Source organism: Microtus ochrogaster, unplaced genomic scaffold (genome assembly GCF_000317375.1).
Source record: "Microtus ochrogaster isolate Prairie Vole_2 unplaced genomic scaffold, MicOch1.0 UNK1, whole genome shotgun sequence".
Classification (NCBI taxonomy): Eukaryota; Metazoa; Chordata; class Mammalia; order Rodentia; family Cricetidae; genus Microtus; species Microtus ochrogaster.
The window spans coordinates 4,620,222-4,628,779 of NW_004949099.1; the positions used below are offsets into that span (position 1 = coordinate 4,620,222).

Consider the following 8,558-nt stretch of genomic DNA (forward strand, 5'->3'; position numbering starts at 1 on the left):
GGGGACTGGGCCTCTTTGGGCCTGCACTTCTTAGATATAAAGTGGGAATACCAGGCAGGAGTAGTGGCACATGCCTTTAATCCCAGCACTTGGGAGGCAGTTAGTAGGGGGTGGATTTTTGTGAATTCGAAGACAGCCTGGTCTACACAGTGAGTTCCAGGACAGTCAGAGCTATGTAGTAAGACCCTGTCTCCAAAACAAAACAAGGTAAGAATATCAACTGACCACACAAGGTCTTGCAGTGACACACCCACAATCCTCAACTGGGGCCTGCAGGAGGTGCTTCTGGGAGACTTATCCCTGGATTGCGCCCTGGCAACAGGTGAGAGATGATGAACTTGCGCCAGGAGGAGGCTCAGGGAGGGGAGCACCCTGTGGAATCAGCAGCATCCACATTTAGGGTGGGGATGAGAGTTTGACCTAAGTATGCTTCTTGCACTGAGACAGCCAGAGGCAATTTGGGCTTTTTCTGACCTGGTGGAGTCCTGCCCCCCCCATGTGCCAAGAACTGTGGTAGAAGTTAAATAATGACAGCAACTAACAACTAGAACACCTACTGTGTGTCAGTCTCATTACTGGGGACCTACTTTGTGCTAGGCTCCAAACATAGCACTGAAGGCTGGCCAGCTTCTAAGAGTGCAGGCCAAAGTGGTGTCAAGGGGGCCTTAGTGGGCCAGACTCAGATAGGGAGGAGTGGAACAGAAATTGTCTCTAGGTCTTGGGCTGCAGGCAACTACCAGACCCCTCAGGAGGGCTGTGGGATTGGCTGCATCAAGCTGTGGTTAAGGTAGAACCAGAAGTCCTGGATAAAGAGGAAAGGAGCTGGGCAAAGGCTAGGGACCCTACCAATGAAAAGCATCATGTCAAAGAAACAACAGGTGAACCAAGAGGAGGGCGGCAAGAGCCACAGCCGGACTCAGAGCAGGCTACACCACTCAGCTGAAAACCAAAGTGAACAGACCTCATGGGAGAGGCCAAGAGCCCATTTCCTTGGCCTCATTCTCAGGGGGTCCTGGAGTGACAGAGAAACACATCTTATACACAACCGATGAGGGAGCCACAGGCATAGCCTCTTCCACACACAAGGCCTCCCAAAGGGTCAGCCATCAGTACATCACTTCAGCTGGCCCAAGCCCAGTGTTCTTGGAATGGAGACAGCATGGTCAGGGGCTGTGCAAGGCACCCACCCCAGGGAGAGCGTATCTTCAAGACCAGGATAAGGTTGTCCATGAGACAAGTCCCAGATAAAAAAAATATCAGAAGAATTTGCTTCAAAATAATAGATGGCAATAAGATAAACTGCCATGGAAATCATTTTTACTATTCTCTATTTGTGTATGCATTAGAAATTTTAACAATAGCTGGAGATACAGGTCAGCAGTTAAGAACATTTGCTGCTCTTGCAGAGGAAATGGATTTGATTCCCAGCACCGACAGAAGTTTACAAAACTAGTTCCAAGGAACCCAATGCCCTCTTCTGGCCCACTGGGGTACCCCCACACACACACATAGTACACATACATATATGCAGGTAGACACTAATACACATAAAAAAATAAAACTTTTTTAAAAAGAAAAAAATTTCAATAGTAGAGGCTTAATGACTAATACTTGCTATTTACATCAAGGTTTATTGCCCTCTGGGGCCATTTTGTCTCAAAACAGAACAAACTCCCAGTGCACACACTTAAGCCCTGACTGTACTGTCAGGACCATAGGGGCCCTGAGTTGGCTGGTGCAGCTGCAAAGCCTGCTTCCTCCAGGACTCACACGTTGGACCCACTGGGAAATCACACCACGACCAAGTGTGATGCCTGGGTCCAAGCATGTTAGCAGGAACCATAGAATGGCTAGCAGGCACTGAACTCCCACTATCTGCCTGGCGCTCATTCACTATCCCTCCTGTCACAGTGTGCAGAGAACTGACCCTATACAGTCTTGAAACCCATTGGACAATCTTGAGAAAGAACAGATAGATAACTTCCCGTGGCTGGCAAATGAGTCCAAGGCTCCTCCCTCCTCTCCAAAATGGCAGTGCACCCCAGCACCCATTCCATGAGTCCCACACTGTCAACGGAGGGTTGAGTGGGCCCAGAAGGCTCCAGAAGGGTCTTTCCACAGCTGCTACCTCCACCATCTTCACCCAGGGTTCTAAGCCTGTGTGCTGCATCCCCCACAGTGCTAGGGCAGGGCCAGAGGTGCTCTCACCAACCAAAAAGCCTTGTCTGTACACAGCAAAGCTCAGCACTTCCGTCCACCCTCAGTTTCCTTGCCTGTAAAATGGAATGACGGCAGCAGTTCCACAGTGTTCATGGGCAGTTCCAATGAGTGGTGTGAAACCCAAAGGCCCTGGAGCACAGCTTCTGTTCTTATTCTGTTGCCTGGCCACATCCCAGTCTCAAGCCTGAGCTAACAATCAGACCCATGAAAAGTAGCTGGGGCTTTGCCTAAACCCAGCACCCGCTTTCTTTCCTGTTGTCACGGACCAGGCACCTGTTGTGTGCGATACCCATGTTGCCTCTCTCTGCACAGCCCCCACTGACAGATAAGGCAGCAGAAGCTCAGAGCTGTGACCACTTGCCTCAGCAACACATCTAGAAAGGGGCAGATCTGGGACTCTGGCCAGGTTCCTCCAATTCTCATTGCCATCCTCTAGCCACTGACATTGCTTCCGATCTGGGGGTAGGAGTAGTGTGGATAATGAGCCCCCCCCCCCCCCGCCACCAGGACTGAACCAAGCCCTGAGCCTTGGGCCTCAGGTGTCAGAAGCAGCACAGACAGGACCAGAACCACCAGCGTGGCCCAAAGCTCCACCCAACATAGGCCACTGAGCCCAAGACCTTATAGCCCTATTCCATCTGCCTCTATACTGGGCACTCTCCTCAAGGATACAAGGCCCAGTATCCTTGGCTTTAGGATTCTACCTCATAGAACATGAAGACCAAGCCTCCCTCTTCACCCTAGCTGAATGGCAAACCACCTTGCTGGGCCCTCTTTCCGATCTGTGGGCAAAGCAATTCCCTTCATCTCTTCTTAGCAGCTGTTCTGACAGTACCAAGCACACAAGTCTGTGAACCTTCAGAATCTCCTCCTGCTCTGCCCTATTCCTGCTCTGCCTTATCAAATGCATGAAACTTCTTGGTCCCCTCACTGTTATGTCTGCCTCCCTCCTTCTTTTAAATCTAGTTTTCTCTATGGCCAGAAAGTAAACTGCTCTTGTCCAGAAAGACATTTCCCCTGAATAATCAACATGGTCTCATTCCTGTGTTGGGGAGTCACACCAGCCTTAAGAGTCAGTACCACCATCTGTCACCACTGGTTTCCGTGCAGCTCTACAGAATGCCATGTGAATCAGTGCCTCCTGTCCTCACAGCTACTCCATAGCCACGTGCCATCATCTACACTTCATAAAAGGGGAAACTAAGGTACAGAAAGTGTATGAGACGTGATTAGATCACAGAGACAACATAGCGGACAATGAGGACTACTGAGAACTCAAGAACAAGGGCAATGGGTTTTTGATCCTACTGCACGTGCTGGCTTTGGGAGGGCCTGGGCAGTTTGGATGCTCAACTTATAAACCTGGATGGAGGTGGGCGGTCCTTGGACTTCCCACAGGTCAGGGAACCCTGATGGCTCTTCAAGCTGATGAGGGAGAGGGACTTGATCGGGGGAGGGGGAGGGAAATGGGAGGTGGTGGCGGGGAGGAGGCAGAAATCCTCAATAAATAAATAAATTTAAAAAAAAAAGATCACAGAGACAGTGGGGAACAGAGTTGAGGCTGCAGGTAGGGGCATTGGTGGTCCAGTAACAAGTCTGCTCCCAGCATATAGGCTGAAGAGCATCCTCTTTTTTTTTTTTTTTTTTTTTTTGGTTTTTCAAGACAGGGTTTCTCTGTAGCTTTGGAGCCTGTCCTGGAACTCCCTTGGTAGACCAGGCTGGCCTCGAACTCACAGAGATCCGCCTGCCTCTGCCTCCCGAGTGCTGGGATTACAGGCGTGCGCCACCACCGCCCGGCCTAAGAGCATCCTCATTTATAGGTGACCACAAGGGTCTTCACCGAGGTGCAGACAGGAAGCCAGAAAGAAGGAAATCAACAGCTAGTGAGTTGCCAGGCCTTTTTAGGTGGTCTCCTCTTGAGGGAGGGGTAACCCTTTAAAGCTTACTAATAAACACGCACGAAACAATAAAGCCCACCAGAATAATGGCAACCACAGCCACTGTCTGGCAAGTGCTTAGTGGAACTACAAGTTCTGTCCCAAAGGCTCTCCCTGCATCTGAGTGCCAAACCACCCAGTCTCCAGTCAGATGAGAAACAAAACTACCAGACTTTTAACTTGTAAAGTGGGTCTCTGAGAGAATGTATTCAGGTTGCTGACAGACTGCAACACAGCCTGGGCAGCAGGCAATTTGGGGGAATCCTTTCTGTTTGTGTGCATGAGAGGCTGTTTCCAGCTGGGGCCTCTTTCAAATCTTCCAGTTTATTAACCATCCTCCTCCCCTCCAGGGGATTAAGTTCACCACCCACAGCCATCTGTCCTTTCATGTCAGAAGCCATGGGTTTCCTCACCGTGTAGGAGCCTGCCATATTTGGACTGGTCCCTCAGTGGATCAGGGGACAGTCAGATTTTGTCCCCAAACCCCCAGACCATGCATAGCTAGAGCTGAGCTACACACAGGATGACAGTAGATAAAAGCATTAAATAAATAAATAAAGTGCTCCCCTCAAAGCCCCTGTAGGGTCTAGAGAAGTGGTTCTTGTGGTCTGTGGGAAAAGAGAAGACATCAGGAAAGCCTGGCACATTGTCACAGACCAGGGTACAGGCTGGGGCACTTGGGAAAATTTGGGGAATCCAGACACCAGGGAATACCAGATCTATTTACACTTGTGACATTTTGCCAGACATGAATTAATCCCAGAGGAAACAGATTCTGGCTGTGGTACACACAGGCCCTGAAGCCAGGCAGACAGGGTACAAATCTCAGCTCAGCCTTCCCTGGCTGGGGACTCTACACCTCTTCCCCACATCTGAAATGAAGCACAGAAAGAAGCCTGTATTTCTAAATGAAGAAACACATACATACACACTACTGCTGTGCACAGCCATGTGGCTATTACTGAGCTGACCTTTGAACAGAAAGGAAAAGCAAAGGCTTTGCAAGCATAGAGGGAGTCTCATGAAAACTCCAGAGAGCCTTCATTTCAAACTCAACTGCCACTGTGGCGAGAGACCTTGCACCAAGGGAATAAAATGTGAATGAAGCCACTTCCCTGATAAGCAGAGAAGCTGTGGCCATGTACAAATGACACAGGCAACAAACTCTAAGCAAGTGGCCTCAGAGAGTATCCCCATGTAGGGTCCCCAGTTTTCAACCTAGAATAAGAAGAGAAGATGGTGGGGACCATTTTAATCCAACAGTCCTGCCACAGAAGGGAAAAACTGGTCAGTGACAGTAGCAACTGCTGACTGGGCTCTGGGCAGAGTTGCTCACTTTGCCCCCACACCCACTCACAGTTACAGTCTGGGTATAACATGGGTGAGACAATCAAGGCTCAGAGAGTGGAGGCACCATACCCAATACTGCTCAGCTGGAAGGGCCAAAGTCAAGATTCTGACATACAGAGTAACCTTGGTTCCTCTATCAGCTCAAGACCTGGCCAAGGCCAGTAGATGTCAGAGGAATGAAAGAACACAGGCAAGCCCGGGGCCGAGTACCCCTTAGGTCAACCTCCTCCAGGGCAGGAGAGGCATGCCATACCTGTTCACACTTCATTCCTGGATGCAGTGGTCAATCTAATCATGGGCCAGGTGCTGGGCTAGGTATGGGCACATGCCATGGGCCATCACTCAGTAAGGGTACTGCCACGGAAGCCAGAGTTGGGACAGGTCCAGCTGGCACTATGCCATATTTTCCCCATAATTGCCATCAATTTTCTCTCTGCAGCAGCTCCCGCAGTGGATCAGCCAGATCCTCTAAGGCCACAGCAATTAATTCTTCAAGAGCCGTAATGGCCTTTAAAGTCATTAGAATCTGCTTTTGAGGACTCAGGGTAAATCACACTCAACAGCCTTGAGCCTCCTCTCCCCAGACAAACACACCTCCACAGGGAACCTCTCCCAGGCTTCCAGTCATGGCCCCATCCCAGCCCACTAGAGCTTGCTGTGGCCTTGCCTCTGTGCTAACTGGGCGGATAGTTCACACGTCATCATCATTCAAAGGAAATTTACAAAAGAGGAAGGAAGAAAACACAGCGGGTCACTGGCAGCTGGGAAGTGTACAGTGCTGACTTGGACAAACCGGACAGCAGACTGAAGGCTTCAGAGCTGGCTAGCCATGGAAGGCCACCCATATCCACAAAGGCCCTGCAGGCACTACTTTCATACCCTATCATTAAAGGAGAAACTGAGGCCCAGAAGGCTATGGTAGCTTGCATAAAGTCACAGTGTAAGCTGTGATTTGAAAGAACTATCTACCTGAGCCATCTTCCTGCTGTCCTGAGCTGCTCTGGACTCCTGATACCCTAGCAACCCAGGATTCCATGTCTGCAGAACGTAGCCATAGAAATGCACCTGAACATGTGCATGTATCTCTCTCTCTCTCTCTCTCTCTCTCTCTCTCTCTCTCTCTCTCTCTCTCTCTCTCTCTCTCTCTCACACACACACACACACACACAGAACACTTGTCCAATCTGTGTTTCTTCTAAAAACACCCATCTGCCCAGTCATCAGGCTATTCAACCATGCAGCTGTCAGTCCTGTCCATGTTTTAAGCCAAAGCTGTGTAAATATTAGCACAACTAGTTCATAGTCCGACTTCCTTGAATGAAAGCCTCAAGTCCTAGTAGGGGCCTCCGGAGGCTTACCCTCTATCGCTACATCTGGGCCTGAGCCCCTGGAACTATTGTGGTCCAGGTATGGCCACTGGGCTCTCTGCCTTTTCTTGTGCTCCTTTAAAAAATTAAGGTAAACAATCCTGTGCTGCTGTGACGTGGGAAACAGTGAAGCATCAGGTGGCCCATGCTATTCAAGAAGCCTATGAATGCAGGACAGTGTGCCAGCCTGAGAGTGACATGAGGCACAGAGACTGGGGTTTTGAAGTCTCAGGAACACGCTGGCTCCTATCTGAGTTTAGATAGCAGGAGATGACTAGGTAAAAGGACTAACTATGGGTAAGACGCAAGAAGGTCCCAGGAAGGCTCTGTAGCCAAAGGAGTACCTAGCTCAGCCTCCACATCACCCATGAGTCTCTCCAGCCCTCCCAGGTTTCCTTAGAAACCACGTGGGGGTGGGGGTTTGCCCATCTGCTCTGCTGCTGATGGGCTGCACCTGAGCAGGGCTCCTTGCTCTCCAGGATACCTAGCCCCACTGTGGCTGCAGAGCAGCTGCCAACCAGCAATCCAGATCCAGAATCTAGGCAGGAACCCCTGCAGCTGGAAGACTTCCATTAGACACAGGGTGACTTCTGCTGATGGATGTGGGACAGAAACAGCGAAAGTGGTGACACTGGGGAGATTTTGATGGCGATGAAAAGCCCTGAGACCCCTTCAGTTCTAGGGGAGAAGAGGTATGGCCAGAAACTGCTGACCCATTTCCAGTGGTCACACTGCTGGGTGCATGGGGACTAAAAACACAACTCTGAGCTATGTTCACTGATTTGTCTGTCCCTGGTCCCTAGGGCAGAGGCTGGTATATATACACTAGGCACTCAATAAACCTCAGTCTTACTACTGATGAGACTGAAGGTCCAGACTCTTTGCTCTCTTGCAATATGAGGGTGTTAGCACAACAGGACAGGAATTCAATCATTGGATGGGACGGCTGAGGAAGTGTGCAGGGTGTTGTGATCCCCCAATCCCAGAGGAAGCCACATTTCTAGACAGACTGTGCAGCTGCAACATGCCTGCCCTCTGCCTTCGATGCTAGAACTATGGGGTCTTAGGAAACTTCCCACAGCCCCACATGAAGCTTCAGGCCAGAACCCCACTCCTGGGGTGGGATAGGGTACTGCAGAATATACTCTTTTTTTTTTTTTTCATTGCAACTGCCAAGCAGGCTTTGGGAAATTTTGAAATAAAAGATTAAAGGGCTCCAGGTGGGCTTCCCCCAGAGAGGCCCAGTCCACTTGTCAACAAATCCCCTCAGCCCCACACCCCTGCTCATGGAGGGGCCTGTGGACAGCTCAGGGGCAGCTGTGAGAGGAAATCAATATTCCTAGCACATACACACACAGTCTCTCTCTCTCTTCATAAACACAGGCCTAGGGTACTCAGACAGCCTCCCATAGACCCCTAAATCAAAGAGTGGCCAGCTTCTCTGTACCATCAGACTTCTTCCTGGACCAGACACAAGCTTCACTCCAGCAGGTAAACAACACCCACAGTTCCAACCAGCAGCCCCACTCACGTCTGTGCTTGGTCAAAAACAGCAGCCACACAAACTCCAGGCACCCCAGCACCCACCCAGCCAGGTGTGCAGTATCTACACACACACACACACACACACACACACACACACACACACAGAGAGAGAGAGAGAGAGAGAGAGAGAGAGAGAGAG

The 8,558-nt window shown here is 50.3% G+C and overlaps 1 protein-coding gene across 10 annotated transcripts in view; it reads right to left on the reverse strand.

Moving 5' to 3' along the window:
- The window catches only part of Iqsec1 (IQ motif and Sec7 domain 1), a 329,466-nt gene that overhangs the window by 44,985 nt on the left and 275,923 nt on the right, over positions 1-8,558 (reverse strand). The gene's annotated exons all lie outside the window — the stretch shown is intronic.